Source organism: Oncorhynchus keta, unplaced genomic scaffold (genome assembly GCF_023373465.1).
Source record: "Oncorhynchus keta strain PuntledgeMale-10-30-2019 unplaced genomic scaffold, Oket_V2 Un_contig_4556_pilon_pilon, whole genome shotgun sequence".
Classification (NCBI taxonomy): Eukaryota; Metazoa; Chordata; class Actinopteri; order Salmoniformes; family Salmonidae; genus Oncorhynchus; species Oncorhynchus keta.
The window spans coordinates 13758-35503 of record NW_026287839.1 but is presented as its reverse complement, the minus strand read 5'-3'; the positions used below and the strand labels follow the sequence as shown (position 1 = coordinate 35503).

General features: G+C 45.7%; 4 long non-coding RNA genes across 7 annotated transcripts; 1 reads left to right on the top strand and 3 right to left on the bottom strand.

The window, feature by feature from the left end:
* The first annotated feature begins 8208 nt into the window (after window positions 1-8208).
* Window positions 8209-12038, top strand: LOC127924788 (uncharacterized). 3 transcript variants are annotated; one of them, XR_008118802.1, is made up of 4 exons: window positions 8209-8688; window positions 9791-9985; window positions 11593-11631; window positions 11928-12038. It is a non-coding gene; the product is annotated as an uncharacterized LOC127924788 (long non-coding RNA). The 3 variants fall into 3 exon arrangements; XR_008118801.1 differs by lacking the exon at window positions 11928-12038 and having other exon boundaries at window positions 8210-8534; window positions 8613-8688; window positions 11593-11669; XR_008118800.1 differs by lacking the exon at window positions 11928-12038 and having other exon boundaries at window positions 11593-11669.
* A 3010-nt stretch (window positions 12039-15048) lies between these two features.
* On the bottom strand, window positions 15049-17460 carry LOC127924789 (uncharacterized). Its single transcript, XR_008118803.1, has 4 exons — window positions 17391-17460; window positions 16885-16961; window positions 16369-16467; window positions 15049-15090 (listed from the first exon to the last, which is right to left on the bottom strand). It is a non-coding gene; the product is annotated as an uncharacterized LOC127924789 (long non-coding RNA).
* Window positions 15372-16070, bottom strand: LOC127924787 (uncharacterized). Of its 2 annotated transcripts, none has more exons than XR_008118798.1 (3): window positions 16015-16070; window positions 15705-15924; window positions 15372-15518 (listed from the first exon to the last, which is right to left on the bottom strand). It is a non-coding gene; the product is annotated as an uncharacterized LOC127924787 (long non-coding RNA). The 2 variants fall into 2 exon arrangements; XR_008118799.1 differs by lacking the exon at window positions 15372-15518 and having other exon boundaries at window positions 15666-15770; window positions 15826-15924.
* A 479-nt stretch (window positions 17461-17939) lies between the features above and the next one.
* On the bottom strand, window positions 17940-18175 carry LOC127924790 (uncharacterized). Its single transcript, XR_008118804.1, has 3 exons — window positions 18142-18175; window positions 18065-18108; window positions 17940-18009 (listed from the first exon to the last, which is right to left on the bottom strand). It is a non-coding gene; the product is annotated as an uncharacterized LOC127924790 (long non-coding RNA).
* Between the last annotated feature and the right edge of the window lie 3571 nt (window positions 18176-21746).

Genomic DNA, 21746 nt, shown 5'->3' with positions numbered 1-21746 from the left:
GCAGGTAGCCTGGTGGTTAGAGTGTAGAGGTAGGTAGCCTGGTGGTTAGAGCGTTGGACTAGTAACCAGCAGGTAGCCTGAGTGGTTAGAGCGTTGGACTAGTAACCAGCAGGTAGCCTAGTGGTTAGAGTGTTGGACTAGTAACCGGCAGGTAGCCTAGTGGTTAGAGCCTTGGACTAGTAACCAGCAGGTAGCCTGGTGGTTAGAGCGTTGGACTAGTAACCAGCAGGTAGTCTAGTGGTTAGAGTGTTGGACTAGTAACCAGCAGATAGCCTAGTGGTTAGAGTGTTGGACTAGTAACCGGCAGGTAGCCTAGTGGTTAGAGCCTTGGACTAGTAACCAGCACGTAGCCTGGTGGTTAGAGCGTTGGACTAGTAACCAGCAGGTAGCCTAGTGGTTAGAGTGTTGTACTAGTAACCAGCAGGTAGCCTAGTGGTTAGAGCCTTGGACTAGTAACCAGCAGGTAGCCTAGTGGTTAGAGCGTTGGACTAGTAACCAGCAGGTAGCCTAGTGGTTAGAGCGTTGGACGAGTAACCAGCAGGTAGCCTAGTGGTTAGAGTGTTGGACTAGTAACCAGCAGGTAGCCTGGTGGTTAGAGCCTTGGACTAGTAACCAGCAGGTAGCCTAGTGGTTAGAGTGTTGGGCCAGTAACCAGCAGGTAGCCTAGTGGTTAGAGTGTTGGACTAGTAACCAGCAGGTAGCCTGGTGGTTAGAGTGTAAGAAGATGCAAGGTAGCCTGGTGGTTAGAGCGTTGGACTAGTAACCAGCAGGTAGCCTGGTGGTTAGAGTGTAGAGGTAGGTAGCCTGGTGGTTAGAGCGTTGGACTAGTAACCAGCAGGTAGCCTGGTGGTTAGAGTGTAGAGGTAGGTAGCCTGGTGGTTAGAGCGTTGGACTAGTAACCAGCAGGTAGCCTAGTGGTTAGAGTGTTGGACTAGTAACCGGCAGGTAGCCTAGTGGTTAGAGCCTTGGACTAGTAACCCGGCAGGTAGCCTGAGTGGTTAGAGCGTTGGACTAGTAACCAGCAGGTAGCCTAGTGGTTAGTGCGTTGGACTAGTAACCAGCAGGTAGCCTAGTGGTTAGTGTTGGACTAGTAACCAGCAGGTAGCCTAGTGGTTAGAGCGTTGGACTAGTAACCAGCAGGTAGCCTAGTGGTTAGAGCGTTGGACTAGTAACCAGCAGGTAGCCTAGTGGTTAGCCTTGGACTAGTAACCAGCAGGTAGCCTAGTGGTTAGTGTTGGACTAGTAACCAGCAGGTAGCCTAGTGGTTAGTGTTGGACTAGTAACCAGCAGGTAGCCTAGTGGTTAGTGTTGGACTAGTAACCAGCAGGTAGCCTAGTGGTTAGTGTTGGACTAGTAACCAGCAGGTAGCCTAGTGGTTAAAGCGTTGGACTAGTAACCAGCAGGTAGCCTCGTGGTTAGAGCGTTGGACTAGTAACCAGCAGGTAGCCTAGTGGTTAGAGCGTTGGACTAGTAACCAGCAGGTAGCCTAGTGGTTAGAGCAGGTAGCCTAGTGGTTAGAGGCAGGTAGCCTAGTGGTTAAGAGTGTTGGACTAGTAACCAGCAGGTAGTCTAGTGGTTAGAGCAGGTAGCCTAGTGGTTAGCAGGTGACCTAGTAACCTAGAGCCAGCAGGTAGCCTAGTGGTTAGAGTGTTGGACTAGTAACCAGCAGGTAGCCTAGTGGTTAGAGCGTTGGACTAGTAACCAGCAGGTAGCCTAGTGGTTAGAGTTGTCCAGCAGGTAGCCTAGTGGTTAGACGTTGGACTAGTAACCAGCAGGTAGCCTAGTGGTTAGTGTTAGCGTTGGACTAGTAACCAGCAGGTAGCCTAGTGGTTAGAGCGTTGGACTAGTAACCAGCAGGTAGTCTAGTGGTTAGAGCGTTGGACTAGTAACCAGCAGGTAGCCTCGTGGTTAGAGCGTTGGACTAGTAACCAGCAGGTAGCCTAGTGGTTAGAGCGTTGGACTAGTAACCAGCAGGTATTTCGGTCACAACTTGCAGGCTTGTTTTCGAATTGCTGTGCGTTTTGTTGCCAACCTATTTTGCTACCTGACAACTTTACGGGTTTCACTTTTTAATTACCGTTCATATATTTATTTATTTTTTCCTCAACTTTTTCACTCCGGACGCTTTATCTGGACACGATTCGTCAGGACCTCCAACAGCCGAAGCTAAGTAGTAACATTAACATGATGCCTTCTAATTGCAGCCGCTGTTTCGCCTTTACGGCGAGATAGCTGTACTGCAAGCCCAGCTTCAGACGCAATCGTTAGGCAAGGGTAATTTCAGTGTAGGAAAGGATGAAACAGCGTCTGTGCCACCAGTAAGTACAGATAGTAGTATAAATCCCTGGCACAGTCCCTGCAGCCGGACAACTTTCTCACGGTTTCTGGAAGGAAATGCTGTAGGAACGCTCAACCGGTGTCGCTCATTCAGCAGACAGAAACTTTCAACCGGTTCTCCCCCATTAAGCAGCGGGTCGGTGTCAGAGGCCGAGTCTTCTCTGGTCTCTACTCCTCCCGTTACGGGTCTGAGACGCCCGAAGCTTCCCACCATTAGCTCTGACAAATTGAAAACTCTAGTCATTGGCGACTCCATTACCCGCAGTATTAGACTTAAAGCGAATCATCCAGCGATCATACACTGTTTACCCGGGGCAGGGCTACCGACGTTAAGGCTAATCTGAAGATGGTGCTGGCTAAAGCTAAAACTGGCGAGTGTAGAGTATAGAGATATTGTTATCCACGTCGGCACCAACGATGTTAGGATGAAACAGTCAGAGATCACCAAGCGCAACATAGCTTCTGCGTGCATATCAGCTAGAAAGATGTGTCGGCATCGAGTAATTGTCCCTGGCCCCTCCCAGTTAGGGAGTGATGAGCTCTACAGCAGAGTCTCACAACTCAATCGCTGGTTGAAAACTGTTTTCTGCCCCTCCCAAAGATAGAATTTGTAGATAATTGGCCCTCTTTCTGGGACTCACCCACAAACAGGACCAAGCCTGACCTGCTGAGGAGTGACGGACTCCATCCTAGCTGGAGGGGTGCTCTCATCTTATCTGCCAACATAGACAGGGCTCTAACTCCTCTAGCTCCACAATGAAATAGGGTGCAGGCCAGGCAGCAGGCTATTAGCCAGCCTGCCAGCATAGTGGAGTCTGCCACTAGCATAGTCAGTGTAGTCAGCTCAGCTATCACCATTGAGACCGTGTCTGTGCCTCGACCTAGGTTGGGCAAAACTAAACATGGCGGTGTTCGCCTTAGCAATCTCACTAGGATAAAGACCACCTCCATTCCTGTCATTACTGAAAGAGATCATGATACCTCACATCTCAGAATAGGGCTACTTAATGTTAGATCCCTTACTTCAAAGGCAATTATAGTCAATGAACTAATCACTGATCATAATCTTGATGTGATTGGCCTGACTGAAACATGGCTTAAGCCTGATGAATTTACTGTGTTAAATGAGGCCTCACCTCCTGGCTACACTAGTGACCATATCCCCCGTGCATCCCGCAAAGGCGGAGGTGTTGCTAACATTTACGATAGCAAATTTCAATTTACAAAAAAAAAAAAAAATGACGTTTTTTCGTCTTTTGAGCTTCTAGTCATGAAATCTATGCAGCCTACTCAATCACTTTTTATAGCTACTGTTTACAGGCCTCCTGGGCCATATACAGCGTTTCTCACTGAGTTCCTGAATTCCTATCAGACCTTGTAGTCATTGCAGATAATATTCTAATCTTTGGTGACTTTAATATTCACATGGAAAAGTCCACAGACCCACTCCAAAAGGCTTTTGGAGCCATCATCGACTCAGTGGGTTTTGTCCAACATGTCTCTGGACCCACTCACTGTCACAGTCATACGCTGGACCTAGTTTTGTCCCATGGAATAAATGTTGTGGATCTTAATGTTTTCCTCATAATCCTGGACTATCGGACCACCATTTTATTACGTTTGCAATTGCAACAAATAATCTGCTCAGACCCCAACCAAGGAACATCAAAAGTCGTGCTATAAATTCACAGACAACACAAAGATTCCTTGATGCCCTTCCAGACTCCCTCTGCCTACCCAAGGACGCCAGAGGACAAAATCCGTTAACCACCTAACTGAGGATCTCAATTTAACCTTGCGCAATACCCTAGATGCAGTTGCACCCCTAAAAACTAAAAAAAAATGTCTCATAAGAAACTAGCTCCCTGGTACACAGAAAATACCCGAGCTCTGAAGCAAGCTTCCAGAAAATTGGAACGGAAATGGCGCCACACCAAACTGGAAGTCTTCCGACTAGCTTGGAAGGACGGTACCGTGCAGTACCGAAGAGCCCTTACTGCTGCTCGATCATCCTACTTTTCTAACTTAATTGAGGAAAATAAGAACAATCCGAAATTCCTTTTTGATATCGTCGCAAAGCTAACTAAAAAAGCAGCATTCCCCAAGAGATGATGACTTTCACTTCAGCAGTGATAAATTCATGAATTTCTTTGAGGAAAAGATCATGATTATTAGAAAGCAAATTACGGACTCCTCTTTAAACCTGCGTATTCCTCCAAACCTCAGTTGTCCTGAGTCTGCACAACTCTGCCAGGACCTAGGATCAAGAGAGACGCTCAAGTGTTTTAGTACTATATCTCTTGACACAATGATTAAAATAATCATGGCCTCTAAACCGTCAAGCTGCATACTGGACCATATTCCAACTAAACTACTGAAAGAGCTGCTTCCTGTGCTTGGCCCTCCTATGTTGAACATAATAAACGGCTCTCTATCCACTGGATGTGTACCAAACTCACTAAAAGTGGCAGTAATAAAGCCTCTCTTGAAAAAGCCAAACCTTGACCCAGAAAATATAAAAACTATCGGCCTATATCGAATCTTCCATTCCTCTCAAAGATTTTAGAGAAGGCTGTTGCGCAGCAACTCACTGCCTTCCTGAAGACAAACAATGTATACGAAATGCTTCAGTCTGGTTTTAGACCCCATCATAGCACTGAGACGGCACTTGTGAAGGTGGTAAATGACATTTTAATGGCATCGGACCGAGCTCTGCATCTGTCCTCGTGCTCCTAGACCTTAGTGCTGCTTTTGATACCATCGATCACCACATTCTTTTGGAGAGATTGGAAACCCAAATTGGTCTACACGGACAAGTTCTGGCCTGGTTTAGATCTTATCTGTCGGAAAGATATCAGTTTGTCTCTGTGAATGGTTTGTCCTCTGACAAATCAACTGTACATTTCGGTGTTCCTCAAGGTTCTGTTTTAGGACCACTATTGTTTTCACTATATATTTTACCTCTTGGGGATGTTATTCGAAAACATAATGTAAACTTTCACTGCTATGCGGATGACACACAGCTGTACATTTCAATGAAACATGGTGAAGCCCCAAAATTGCCCTCGCTAGAAGCATGTGTTTCAGACATAAGGAAGTGGATGGCTGCAAACTTTCTACTATTAAACTCGGACAAAACAGAGATGCTTGTTCTAGGTCCCAAGAAACAAAGAGATCTTCTGTTGAATCTGACAATTAATCTTAATGGTTGTACAGTCGTCTCAAATAAAACTGTGAAGGACCTCGGCGTTACTCTGGACCCTGATCTCTCTTTTGAAGAACATATCAAGACCATTTCGAGGACAGCTTTTTCCATCTACGTAACATTGCAAAAATCAGAAACTTTCTGTCCAAAAATGATGCAGAAAAATTAATCCATGCTTTTGTCACTTCTAGGTTAGACTACTGCAATGCTCTATTTTCCGGCTACCCGGATAAAGCACTAAATAAACTTCAGTTAGTGCTAAATACGGCTGCTAGAATCCTGACTAGAACCAAAAATTTGATCATATTACTCAGTGCTAGCCTCTCTACACTGGCTTCCTGTCAAAGCAAGGGCTGATTTCAAGGTTTACTGCTAACCTACAAAGCATTACATGGGCTTGCTCCTACCTACCTCTCTGATTTGGTCCTGCCGTACATACCTACACGTACGCTACGGTCACAAGACGCAGGCCTCCTAATTGTCCCTAGAATTTCTAAGCAAACAGCTGGAGGCAGGGCTTTCTCCTATAGAGCTCCATTTTTATGGAACGGTCTGCCTACCCATGTCAGAGACGCAAACTCGGTCTCAACCTTTAAGTCTTTACTGAAGACTCATCTCTTCAGTGGGTCATATGATTGAGTGTAGTCTGGCCCAGGAGTGGGAAGGTGAACGGAAAGGCTCTGGAGCAACGAACCGCCCTTGCTGTCTCTGCCTGGCCGGTTCCCCTCTTTCCACTGGGATTCTCTGCCTCTAACCCTGTTACGGGGGCTGAGTCACTGGCTTGCTGGGGCTCTCTCGTGCCGTCCCTGGGGGGTGCGTCACCTGGGTGGGTTGATTCACTGTTGTGGTCAGCCTGTCTGGGTTGCCCCCCCTTGGGTTGTACCGTGGCGGAGATCTTTGTGGGCTATACTCAGCCTTGTCTCAGGATGGTAAGTTGGTGGTTGAAGATATCCCTCTAGTGGTGTGGGGGCTGTGCTTTGGCAAAGTGGGTGGGGTTATATCCTTCCTGTTTGGCCCTGTCCGGGGGTGTCCTCGGATGGGGCCACAGTGTCTCCTGTCCCCTCCTGTCTCAGCCTCCAGTATTTATAATATAATAATAATAATATATGCCATTTAGCTGACGCTTTTATCCAAAGCGACTTACAGTCATGTGTGCATACATTCTACGTATGGGTGGTCCCGGGAATCGAACCCACTACCCTGGCGTTACAAGCGCCATGCTCTACCAACTGAGCCACAGAAGGACCATGCTGCAGTAGTTTGTGTCGGGGGGCTAGGGTCAGTTTGTTATATCTGGAGTACTTCTCCTGTCCTATTCGGTGTCCTGTTTGAATCTAAGTGTGCGTTCTCTAATTCTCTCCTTCTCTCTTTCTTTCTCTCTCTCGGAGGACCTGAGCCCTAGGACCATGTCCCAGGACTACCTGACATGAAGGCTCCTTGCTGTCCCCAGTCCACCTGGCCATGCTCCTGCTCCAGTTTCAACTGACCTGAGCCCTAGGACCGTGCCCCAGGACTACCTGACATGAAGGCTCCTTGCTGTCCCCAGTCCACCTGACTGTGCTGCTGCTCCAGTTTCAACTGTTCTGCCTTATTATTATTCGACCATGCTGGTCATTTATGAACATTTGAACATCTTGGTCATGTTCTGTTATAATCTCTACCCGGCACAGCCAGAAGAGGACTGGCCACCCCACATAGCCCGGTTCCTCTCTAGGTTTCTTCCTAGGTTTTGGCCTTTCTAGGGAGTTTTTCCTAGCCACCGTGCTTTTACACCTGCATTGTTTGCTGTTTGGGGTTTTAGGCTGGGTTTCTGTACAGCACTTTGAGATATCAGCTGATGTACGAAGGGCTATATAAATAAATTTGATTTGATTTGATTTGAGGTAGCCTAGTGGTTAGAGCGTTGGACTAGTAACCAGCAGGTAGCCTGGTGGTTAGAGCGTTGGACTAGTAACCAGCAGGTAGCCTAGTGGTTAGAGTGTTGGACTAGTAACCAGCAGGTAGCCTAGTGGTTAGAGCGTTGGACTAGTAACCAGCAGGTAGCCTAGTGGTTAGAGTGTTGGACTAGTAACCAGCAGGTAGCCTAGTGGTTAGAGCGTTGGACTAGTAACCAGCAGGTAGCCTAGTGGTTAGAGTGTTGGACTAGTAACCAGCAGGTAGCCTCGTGGTTAGCGCGTTGGACTAGTAACCAGCAGGTAGCCTGGTGGTTAGAGTGTTGGACTAGTAACCAGCAGGTAGCCTGGTGGTTAGAGCGTTGGACTAGTAACCAGCAGGTAGCCTGGTGGTTAGAGCGTTGGACTAGTAACCAGCAGGTAGCCTGGTGGTTAGAGCGTTGGACTAGTAACCAGCAGGTAGCCTAGTGGTTAGAGTGTTGGACTAGTAACCAGCAGGTAGCCTAGTGGTTAGTGTTGGACTAGTAACCAGCAGGTAGCCTAGTGGTTAGAGAGTTGGGCCAGTAACCAGCAGGTAGTCTAGTGGTGAGAGAGTTGGGCCAGTAACCAGCAGGTAGCCTGGTGGTTAGAGAGTTGGGCCAGTAACCAGCAGGTAGCCTCGTGGTTAGTGTTGGACTAGTAACCAGCAGGTAGTCTAGTGGTTAGAGTGTTGGACTAGTAACCAGCAGGTAGCCTAGTGGTTAGAGTGTTGGACTAGTAACCAGCAGGTAGTCTAGTGGTTAGAGCAGGTAGCCTAGTGGTTAGAGCGTTGGACTAGTAACCGGCAGGTAGCCTAGTGGTTAGAGCGTTGGACTAGTAACCAGCAGGTAGCCTAGTGGTTAGAGCGTTGGACTAGTAACCAGCAGGTAGCCTAGTGGTTAGAGCGTTGGACTAGTAACCAGCAGGTAGCCTAGTGGTTAGAGCGTTGGACTAGTAACCAGCAGGTAGCCTAGTGGTTAGAGCGTTGGACTAGTAACCAGCAGGTAGCCTCGTGGTTAGAGCGTTGGACTAGTAACCAGCAGGTAGCCTAGTGGTTAGAGCGTTGGACTAGTAACCAGCAGGTAGCCTAGTGGTTAGAGCGTTGGACTAGTAACCAGCAGGTAGCCTAGTGGTTAGAGCGTTGGACTAGTAACCAGCAGGTAGCCTAGTGGTTAGTGTTGGACTAGTAACCAGCAGGTAGCCTAGTGGTTAGAGCGTTGGACTAGTAACCAGCAGGTAGCCTAGTGGTTAGTGTTGGGCCAGTAACCAGCAGGTAGCCTAGTGGTTAGAGCGTTGGACTAGTAACCAGCAGGTAGCCTAGTGGTTAGAGCGTTGGACTAGTAACCAGCAGGTAGCCTAGTGGTTAGTGTTGGACTAGTAACCAGCAGGTATCCTAGTGGTTAGAGCGTTGGACTAGTAACCAGCAGGTAGCCTAGTGGTTAGAGCGTTGGACTAGTAACCAGCAGGTAGCCTAGTGGTTAGAGCGTTGGACTAGTAACCAGCAGGTAGCCTGGTGGTTAGAGCGTTGGACTAGTAACCAGCAGGTAGCCTGGTGGTTAGAGTGTTGGGCCAGTAACCAGCAGGTAGCCTAGTGGTTAGAGCAGGTAGCCTAGTGGTTAGAGGCAGGTAGCCTCGTGGTTAGAGCGTTGGACTAGTAACCAGCAGGTAGCCTAGTGGTTAGAGCAGGTAGCCTAGTGGTTAGAGGCAGGTAGCCTAGTGGTTAGAGCGTTGGACTAGTAACCAGCAGGTAGCCTAGTGGTTAGAGCGTTGGACTAGTAACCAGCAGGTAGCCTAGTGGTTAGCCTTGGACTAGTAACCAGCAGGTAGCCTAGTGGTTAGTGTTGGACTAGTAACCAGCAGGTAGCCTAGTGGTTAGTGTTGGACTAGTAACCAGCAGGTAGCCTAGTGGTTAGTGTTGGACTAGTAACCAGCAGGTAGCCTAGTGGTTAGAGCGTTGGACTAGTAACCAGCAGGTAGCCTCGTGGTTAGAGGCAGGTAGCCTCGTGGTTAGAGCGTTGGACTAGTAACCAGCAGGTAGCCTAGTGGTTAGAGCGTTGGACTAGTAACCAGCAGGTAGCCTAGTGGTTAGAGCAGGTAGCCTAGTGGTTAGAGCAGGTAGCCTAGTGGTTAGAGGCAGGTAGCCTAGTGGTTAAGAGTGTTGGACTAGTAACCAGCAGGTAGTCTAGTGGTTAGAGCAGGTAGCCTAGTGGTTAGAGGCAGGTAGCCTAGTGGTTAAGAGTGTTGGACTAGTAACCAGCAGGTAGCCTAGTGGTTAGAGTGTTGGACTAGTAACCAGCAGGTAGTCTAGTGGTTAGAGCGTTGGACTAGTAACCAGCAGGTAGCCTAGTGGTTAGAGCGTTGGACTAGTAACCAGCAGGTAGCCTAGTGGTTAGAGCGTTGGACTAGTAACCAGCAGGTAGCCTAGTGGTTAGAGCGTTGGACTAGTAACCAGCAGGTAGCCTAGTGGTTAGAGCGTTGGACTAGTAACCAGCAGGTAGCCTAGTGGTTAGAGCGTTGGACTAGTAACCAGCAGGTAGTCTAGTGGTTAGAGCGTTGGACTAGTAACCAGCAGGTAGCCTGGTGGTTAGCGCGTTGGACTAGTAACCAGCAGGTAGCCTGGTGGTTAGAGTGTTGGACTAGTAACCAGCAGGTAGCCTGGTGGTTAGAACGTTGGACTAGTAACCAGCAGGTAGCCTGGTGGTTAGAGCGTTGGACTAGTAACCAGCAGGTAGCCTGGTGGTTAGAGTGTTGGACTAGTAACCAGCAGGTAGCCTGGTGGTTAGAGCGTTGGACTAGTAACCAGCAGGTAGCCTGGTGGTTAGAGCGTTGGACTAGTAACCAGCAGGTAGCCTGGTGGTTAGAGCGTTGGACTAGTAACCAGCAGGTAGTCTAGTGGTTAGAGTGTTGGACTAGTAACCAGCAGGTAGCCTAGTGGTTAGTGTTGGACTAGTAACCAGCAGGTAGCCTAGTGGTTAGTGTTGGACTAGTAACCAGCAGGTAGCCTGGTGGTTAGAGAGTTGGGCCAGTAACCAGCAGGTAGCCTCGTGGTTAGAGCGTTGGGCTAGTAACCAGCAGGTAGCCTAGTGGTTAGTGTTGGACTAGTAACCAGCAGGTAGTCTAGTGGTTAGAGTGTTGGACTAGTAACCAGCAGGTAGCCTAGTGGTTAGAGTGTTGGACTAGTAACCAGCAGGTAGTCTAGTGGTTAGAGCAGGTAGCCTAGTGGTTAGAGCGTTGGACTAGTAACCGGCAGGTAGCCTGGTGGTTAGAGAGTTGGGCCAGTAACCAGCAGGTAGCCTCGTGGTTAGAGAGTTGGGCCAGTAACCAGCAGGTAGTCTAGTGGTTAGAGCAGGTAGCCTAGTGGTTAGAGAGTTGGGCCAGTAACCAGCAGGTAGCCTGGTGGTTAGAGAGTTGGGCCAGTAACCAGCAGGTAGCCTTATGGTCCTTCTGTAGCTCAGTTGGTAGAGCATGGCGCTTGTAGCCAGGGTAGTGGGTTCAATCCCGGGACCACCCATAGCGTAGAATGTATGCACACATGACTGTAAGTCGCTTTGGATAAACCAGCGTCCGCTAAATGGCATATATTAGCCTCGTGGTTAGAGCGTTGGGCTAGTAACCAGCAGGTAGTCTAGTGGTTAGAGCAGGTAGCCTAGTGGTTAGAGCGTTGGACTAGTAACCGGCAGGTAGCCTAGTGGTTAGAGCGTTGGACTAGTAACCAGCAGGTAGCCTAGTGGTTAGAGCGTTGGACTAGTAACCAGCACGTAGCCTAGTGGTTAGTGTTGGACTAGTAACCAGCAGGTAGCCTAGTGGTTAGAGCGTTGGACTAGTAACCAGCAGGTAGCCTAGTGGTTAGAGCGTTGGACTAGTAACCAGCAGGTAGCCTAGTGGTTAGAGCGTTGGACTAGTAACCAGCAGGTAGCCTAGTGGTTAGTGTTGGACTAGTAACCAGCAGGTATCCTAGTGGTTAGAGCGTTGGACTAGTAACCAGCACGTAGCCTAGTGGTTAGTGTTGGACTAGTAACCAGCAGGTAGCCTAGTGGTTAGAGCGTTGGACTAGTAACCAGCAGGTAGCCTAGTGGTTAGTGTTGGACTAGTAACCAGCAGGTATCCTAGTGGTTAGAGCGTTGGACTAGTAACCAGCAGGTAGGCTAGTGGTTAGAGCGTTGGACTAGTAACCAGCAGGTAGCCTAGTGGTTAGAGTGTTGGGCCAGTAACCAGCAGGTAGCCTAGTGGTTAGAGCAGGTAGCCTAGTGGTTAGAGGCAGGTAGCCTTGTGGTTAGAGCGTTGGACTAGTAACCAGCAGGTAGCCTAGTGGTTAGAGCAGGTAGCCTAGTGATTAGAGTGTTGGACTAGTAACCAGCAGGTAGCCTAGTGGTTAGAGTGTTGGACTAGTAACCAGCAGGTAGCCTAGTGGTTAGTGTTGGACTAGTAACCAGCAGGTAGTCTAGTGGTTAGAGCATTGGACTAGTAACCAGCAGGTAGCCTAGTGGTTAGAGCGTTGGACTAGTAACCAGCAGGTAGCCTAGTGGTTAGAGCGTTGGACTAGTAACCAGCAGATAGCCTAGTGGTTAGAGTGTTGGACTAGTAACCAGCAGGTAGTCTAGTGGTTAGAGTGTTGGACTAGTAACCAGCAGGTAGCCTCGTGGTTAGAGCGTTGGACTAGTAACCAGCAGGTAGCCTAGTGGTTAGAGCGTTGGACTAGTAACCAGCAGGTAGTCTAGTGGTTAGAGCGTTGGACTAGTAACCAGCAGGTAGCCTCGTGGTTAGAGCGTTGGACTAGTAACCAGCAGGTAGCCTAGTGGTTAGAGCGTTGGACTAGTAACCGGCAGGTAGTCTAGTGGTTAGAGCGTTGGACTAGTAACCAGCAGGTAGCCTAGTGGTTGGAGCGTTGGACTAGTAACCAGCAGGTAGCCTGGTGGTTACAGCGTTGGACTAGTAACCAGCAGGTAGCCTGGTGGTTAGAGAGTTGGGCCAGTAACCAGCAGGTAGCCTCGTGGTTAGAGAGTTGGGCTAGTAACCAGCAGGTAGCCTCGTGGTTAGAGCGTTGGGCTAGTAACCAGCAGGTAGCCTGGTGGTTAGAGAGTTGGGCCAGTAACCAGCATGTAGCCTAGTGGTTAGAGCGTTGGGCTAGTAACCAGCAGGTAGCCTGGTGGTTAGAGAGTTGGGCCAGTAACCAGCATGTAGCCAAGTGGTTAGAGCGTTGGACTAGTAACCGGAAGGTTGCGAGTTCAAACCCCCGAGCTGACAAGGTACAAATCTGTCGTTCTGCCCCTGAACAGGCAGTTAGTTAACCCACTGTTCCCAGGCCGTCATAAAAATTAAGAATTTGTTCTTAACTGAATATTATTTTGAAAATCGATGAATGGTGACTATTCACATGTTATACACCTGCTATTCACCTGTTATACACCTGCTATACACCTGCTATAGACATGTTATTCACCTGCTATAGACATGTTATTCACCTGCTATAGACATGTTATTCACCTGCTATAGACATGTTATACACCTGCTATTCACCTGTTATACACCTGCTATTCACCTGCTATAGACATGTTATACACCTGCTATAGACATGTTATTCACCTGCTATAGACATGTTATTCACCTGTTATACACCTGTTATACACCTGTTATACACCTGCTATGCACCTGTTATACACCTGCTATTCACCTGTTATGCACCTGCTATCTGTACACCTGTTATACACCTGCTATTCACCTGTTATACACCTGTTATACACCTGCTATACACCTGCTATTCACCTGCTATTCACCTGCTATACACCTGTTATACACCTGTTATACACCTGTTATACACCTGCTATTCACCTGCTATTCACCTGCTATACACCTGCTATTCACCTGCTATACACCTGCTATAGACATGTTATACACCTGCTATACATGTTATACACCTGCTATAGACATTTTATACACCTGCTATTCACCTGCTATTCACCTGCTATACACCTGTTATACACCTGTTATACACCTGTTATTCACCTGTTATACACCTGCTATTCACCTGCTATACACCTGTTATACACCTGCTATAGACCTGTTATACACCTGTTATACACCTGCTATTCACCTGCTATTCACCTGTTATACACCTGCTATTCACCTGCTATACACCTGTTATACACCTGTTATACACCTGTTATACACCTGCTATTCACCTGTTATACACCTGTTATTCACCTGTTATACACCTGCTATAGACCTGTTATACACCTGCTATTCACCTGTTATACACCTGCTATACACCTGTTATACACCTGCTATTCATGTTATACACCTGCTATTCACCTGTTATTCACCTGCTATAGACATGTTATACACCTGTTATACACCTGTTATACACCTGCTATTCACCTGCTATAGACATGTTATACACCTGCTATACACCTGTTATACACCTGCTATACACCTGCTATAGACATGTTATACACCTGCTATACACCTGTTATACACCTGCTATACACCTGTTATACACCTGCTATTCACCTGTTATACACCTGCTATTCACCTGCTATTCACCTGTTATACACCTGCTATTCACCTGTTATACACCTGTTATACACCTGCTATTCACCTGTTATACACCTGTTATACACCTGTTATACACCTGCTATAGACATGTTATACACCTGCTATACACCTGTTATTCACCTGTTATACACCTGCTATTCACCTGTTATACACCTGCTATACACCTGTTATACACCTGTTATACACCTGTTATTCACCTGTTATACACCTGCTATTCACCTGTTATACACCTGTTATACACCTGCTATACACCTGCTATTCACCTGTTATACACCTGCTATACACCTGCTATACACCTGTTATACACCTGCTATTCACCTGTTATACACCTGCTATTCACCTGTTATACACCTGCTATTCACCTGTTATACACCTGCTATTCACCTGTTATACACCTGCTATTCACCTGTTATACACCTGCTATTCACCTGTTATACACCTGTTATACACCTGTTATACACCTGTTATACACCTGTTATACACCTGTTATACACCTGCTATTCACCTGTTATACACCTGTTATTCACCTGTTATACACCTGCTATAGACATGTTATACACCTGTTATAGACATGTTATACCTGTTATACACCTGTTATGCACCTGCTATTCACCTGTTATACACCTGCTATACACCTGTTATTCACCTGTTATACACCTGCTATACACCTGTTATACACCTGCTATTCACCTGTTATACACCTGTTATACACCTGTTATTCACCTGTTATACACCTGCTATACACCTGTTATACACCTGTTATACACCTGTTATACACCTGTTATACACCTGCTATTCACATGTTATACACCTGCTATACACCTGTTATACACCTGCTATAGACATGTTATACACCTGCTATAGACATGTTATACACCTGCTATTCACCTGTTATACACCTGCTATAGACATGTTATACACCTGCTATTCACCTGTTATACACCTGCTATTCACATGTTATACACCTGCTATTCACCTGTTATACACCTGTTATACACCTGTTATACACCTGTTATACACCTGCTATTCACCTGTTATACACCTGCTATTCACCTGTTATACACCTGTTATACACCTGTTATACACCTGTTATACACCTGCTATTCACCTGTTATACACCTGCTATACACCTGTTATACACCTGTTATACACCTGCTATTCACCTGTTATACACCTGCTATTCACCTGTATACACCTGCTATACACCTGCTATACACCTGCTATTCACCTGTTATACACCTGCTATACACCTGTTATACACCTGCTATACACCTGTTATACACCTGCTATACACCTGTTATACACCTGCTATTCACCTGTTATACACCTGTTATACACCTGCTATTCACCTGCTATAGACATGTTATACACCTGCTATACACCTGTTATACACCTGCTATTCACCTGTTATACACCTGCTATTCACCTGTTATACACCTGCTATACACCTGTTATACACCTGCTATTCACCTGTTATACACCTGTTATACACCTGCTATTCACCTGTTATACACCTGCTATTCACCTGTTATACACCTGCTATACACCTGTTATACACCTGTTATACACCTGTTATACACTGCTATTCACCTGCTATACACCTGTTATACACCTGTTATACACCTGTTATACACCTGCTATTCACCTGTTATACACCTGTTATACACCTGCTATTCACCTGTTATACACCTGCTATTCACCTGTTATACACCTGTTATACACCTGCTATTCACCTGTTATACACCTGCTATTCACCTGTTATACACCTGCTATTCACCTGTTATACACCTGCTATTCACCTGTTATACACCTGCTATTCACCTGTTATACACCTGCTATTCACCTGTTATACACCTGTTATACACCTGCTATTCACCTGTTATACACCTGCTATTCACCTGTTATACACCTGTTATACACCTGATTATACACCTGATTATACACCTGTTATAGACCTGCTATTCACCTGCTATTCACCTGTTATACACCTGTTATACACCTGTTATACACCTGCTATTCACCTGTTATACACCTGTTATACACCTGCTATTCACCTGTTATACACCTGCTATTCACATGTTATACACCTGCTATACACCTGATATACACCTGCTATTCACCTGTTATACACCTGCTATACACCTGTTATACACCTGTTATACACCTGTTATACACCTGTTATACACCTGTTATACACCTGTTATACACCTGCTATAGACATGTTATTCACCTGTTATAGACCTGCTATTCACCTGTTATAGACCTGTTATACACCTGCTATAGACATGTGTTATGCACCTGTTATACACCTGCTATACACCTGTTATACACCTGTTATACACCTGTTATAGACATGTTATACACCTGCTATTCACCTGTTATACACCTGTTATACACCTGTTATACACCTGCTATTCACCTGTTATACACCTGCTATTCACCTGTTATACACCTGTTATACACCTGTTATACACCTGTTATAGACACCTATACACTGCTATACACCTGTTATACACCTGTTATACACCTGTTATACACCTGTTATACACCTGCTATTCACATGTTATACACCTGCTATTCACCTGTTATACACCTGCTATTCACCTGTTATACACCTGCTATACACCTGTTATACACCTGCTATACACCTGCTATACACCTGTTATACACCTGTTATTCACCTGCTATATCACCTGTTATACACCTGCTATTCACCTGTTATACACCTGCTATTCACCTGTTATACACCTGCTATTCACCTGTTATACACCTGCTATACACCTGCTATTCACCTGTTATACACCTGCTATACACCTGTTATACACCTGCTATTCACCTGTTATACACCTGCTATACACCTGCTATACACCTGTTATACACCTGCTATTCACCTGTTATACACCTGTTATTCACCTGTTATACACCTGCTATTCACCTGCTATACACCTGTTATTCACCTGTTATACACCTGTTATAGACCTGTTATTCACCTGTTATACACCTGCTATACACCTGCTATACACCTGTTATACACCTGCTATTCACCTGTTATACACCTGCTATTCACCTGTTATACACCTGCTATTCACCTGCTATACACCTGTTATTCACCTGTTATACACCTGTTATACACCTGTTATACACCTGCTATTCACCTGCTATACACCTGCTATTCACCTGCTATACACCTGTTATTCACCTGCTATTCACCTGTTATACACCTGCTATTCACCTGTTATACACCTGCTATTCACCTGTTATACACCTGCTATACACCTGTTATACACCTGCTATTCACCTGTTATACACCTGCTATACACCTGTTATACACCTGTTATACACCTGCTATACACCTGTTATTCACCTGCTATTCACCTGTTATACACCTGCTATACACCTGCTATACACCTGTTATACACCTGCTATTCACCTGCTATTCACCTGTTATACACCTGCTATACACCTGTTATACACCTGTTATACACCTGTTATACACCTGCTATACACCTGCTATTCACCTGTTATACACCTGCTATAGACATGTTATACACCTGCTATACACCTGTTATTCACCTGCTATTCACCTGCTATTCACCTGTTATACACCTGCTATACACCTGTTATACACCTGCTATTCACCTGCTATTCACCTGTTATACACCTGCTATACACCTGTTATACACCTGCTATTCACCTGTTATACACCTGCTATTCACCTGCTATTCACCTGTTATACACCTGCTATACACCTGTTATACACCTGCTATGGACCTGTTATACACCTGTTATACACCTGTATTCACATCACCTGCTATACACCTGTTATACACCTGCTATTCACCTGTTATACACCTGTTATACACCTGTTATACACCTGTATAGACATGTTATACACCTGCTATACACCTGTTATACACCTGTTATACACCTGTTATACACCTGTTATACACCTGCTATACACCTGTTATACACCTGCTATACACCTGTTATACACCTGCTATACACCTGCTATACACCTGCTATACACCTGCTATTCACCTGCTATACACCTGTTATACACCTGTTATACACCTGCTATACACCTGCTATTCACCTGTTATACACCTGCTATACACCTGTTATACACCTGTTATACACCTGTTATACACCTGTTATACACCTGCTATACACCTGTTATACACCTGCTATACACCTGTTATACACCTGTTATACACCTGCTATACACCTGCTATACACCTGTTATACACCTGCTATTCACCTGCTATACACCTGCTATGCACCTGTTATGGACCTGCTATGCACCTGTTATACACCTGTTATGCACCTGTTATGCACCTGCTATTCACCTGTTATACACCTGCTATACCTGCTACATACACCTGTTATACACCTGCTATTCACCTGTTATGCACCTGCTATGCACCTGTTATGCACCTGCTATGCACCTGCTATGGACCTGTATGCACCTGTTTATGGACACCTGTTATGCACCTGCTATGGACCTGTTATACACCTGTTATGCACCTGTTATTCACCTGTTATGGACCTGTTATACACCTGCTATACACCTGCTATGCACCTGCTATGCACCTGTTATACACCTGTTATGGACCTGTTGTATGCACCTGCTATGCACCTGTTATGCACCTGTTATGCACCTGTTATGCACCTGCTTATTCACCTGTTATGCACCTGCTATGCACCTGCTATGCACCTGCTATGGACTGCTATGCACCTGTTATGCACCTGCTATGCACCTGCTATGCACCTGTTATGCACCTGCTATTCACCTATGGACATGTTATGCACCTGCTATGCACCTGTTATGCACCTGTTATGCACACCTGCTATGGACATGTTATTCACCTGCTATGCACCTGTTATGGACCTGCTATTCACCTGTTATACACCTGCTATGGACCTGCTATGGACCTGTTATGCACCTGCTATACACCTGTTATGCACCTGCTATTCACCTGTTATACACCTGTTATGGACACCTGTTATGCACCTGTTATACACCTGTTATTCACCTGTTGTTCACCTGTTATGCACCTGTTATGCACCTGTTATACACCTGTTATGCACCTGTTATGCACCTGTTATGCACCTGTTATGCACCTGTTATGGACCTGTTATGCACCTGTTATGCACCTGTTATGCACCTGTTATGCACCTGTTATACACCTGTTATTCACCTGTTATTCACCTGTTATGCACCTGTTATGCACCTGTTATGCACCTGCTATTCACCTGTTGTTATGCACACCTGTTATGCACCTGTTATTCACCTGTTATGCACCTGTTATGCACCTGCTATTCACCTGTTATGCACCTGTTATGCACCTGTTATGCACCTGTTATGCACCTGCTATTCACCTGTTATGGACCTGTTATACACCTGCTGTTCACCTGTTATGCACCTGTTATGCACCTGTTATGCACCTGTTATGCACCTGTTATACACCTGTTATTCACCTGTTATACACCTGTTATACCTGCTATGCACCTGTTATGCACCTGCTATACACATAACTATGGACATGTTATTCACCTAACATGCACCTGTTATGCACCTGCTATTCACCTGTTATGCACCTGTTATACACCTGTTATTCACCTGTTATGCACCTGCTATACACCTGTTATGCACCTGCTATTCACCTGTTATGCACCTGTTATGCACCTGTTATGCACCTGTTATGCACCTGTTATTCACCTGTTATGCACCTGTTATACACCTGTTATACACCTGTTATTCACCTGTTATGCACCTGTTATACACCTGTTATTCACCTGTTATGCACCTGTTATACCTGTTATGCACCTGTTATGCACCTGTTATACACCTGTTATTCACCTGTTATTCACCTGTTATGCACCTGTTTATACACCTGTTATGCACCTGCTATTCACCTGTTATGCACCTGTTATGCACCTGCTGTTCACCTGTTATGCACCTGTTATACACCTGCTGTTCACCTGTTATGCACCTGTTATGCACCTATGTTATACACCTGTTATACACCTGTTATACACCTGCTATTCACCTGTTATGCACCTGTTATTCACCTGCTATTCACCTGTTATGCACCTGTTATGCACCTGTTATGCACCTGTTATGCACCTGCTATTCACCTGTTATACACCTGCTATTCACCTGTTATGCACCTTTTATGCACCTGTTATTCACCTGTTATGCACCTGTTATACACCTGTTATGCACCTGTTATACACCTGTTATGCATCTGCTATGGACCTGTTATTCACCTGTTATACATGTTATACACCTGCTATTCACCTGCTATGTTCACCTGCTATGGACATGTTATGCACCTGCTATACACCTGTTATGCACCTGTTATACACCTGTTATACACCTGCTATGCACCTGTTATGCACCTGTTATTCACCTGTTATGCACCTGTTACACCTGCTATACACCTGTTATGGACCTGTTATACACCTGTTATGCACCTGCTATGCACCTGTTATACACCTGTTATGCACCTGCTTTCACCTGTTATGCACCTGCTATGGACCTGTTATGCACCTATACACCTGTTATGCACCTGTTATTCACCTGCTATGGACCTGTTATGCACCTGTTATGCACCTGCTACACCTGCTATTCATGTTTATGCACCTGTTATGCACCTGTTATGCACCTGCATGCACTGTTATGCACCTGCTATTCTGGACCTGTTATGCACCTGTTATGCACCTGACACCTGTTATGCACCTGTTATACACCTGTTATACACCTGCTATACACCTGCTATGCACCTGTTATGCACCTGCTATGCACCTGTTATGCACCTGTTATGCACCTGCTATGGACCTGTTATGCACCTGTTATGCACCTGCTATTCACCTGTTATACACCTGCTATGGACCTGTTATGCACCTGTTATACACCTGTTATGCACCTGTTATGCACCTGTTATGCACGTGTTATGCACCTGCTATGCACCTGTTATGCACCTGTTATGCACATGTTATGCACTGCTGTTCACCTGTTCTTCACCTGTTATGCACCTGTTATGCACCTGTTATGCACCTGTATGACATGTTATTCACCTGCTATGGACCTGTTATGCACCTGTTATGCACCTGTTATGCTATGCAATTCGTTATTCACCTGTTATGCACCTGCTATACACCTGTTATACACCTGCTATTCACCTGTTATGCACCTGTTATGCACCTGTTATACACCTGCTATTCACCTGTTATTCACCTGTTATACACCTGTTATGCACCTGTTATTCACCTGTTATGCACCTGTTATTCACCTGTTATACACCTGCTATTCACCTGTTATGCACCTGTTATTCACCTGTTATACACCTGTTGTTCACCTGTTATGCACCTGCTATTCACCTGTTATACACCTGTTTATTCACCTGTTATGCACCTGTTATTCACCTGTTATACACCTGTTATTCACCTGTTATCACCTGTTATTCACCTGTTATACACCTGTTATGCACCTGTTATGCACCTGTTATACACCTGTTATACACCTGCACACTGTTATACACCTGTTATTCACCTGTTATACACCTGTTATGCACCTGTTATGCACCTGTTATTCACCTGTTATACACCTGTTTCATGTTATGGACACCTGTTATACACCTGTTATGCACCTGTTATGGACCTGTTATTCACCTGTTATGCACCTGCTGTTCACCTGTTATGCACCTGTTATGCACCTGTTATGCACCTGTTATGCACCT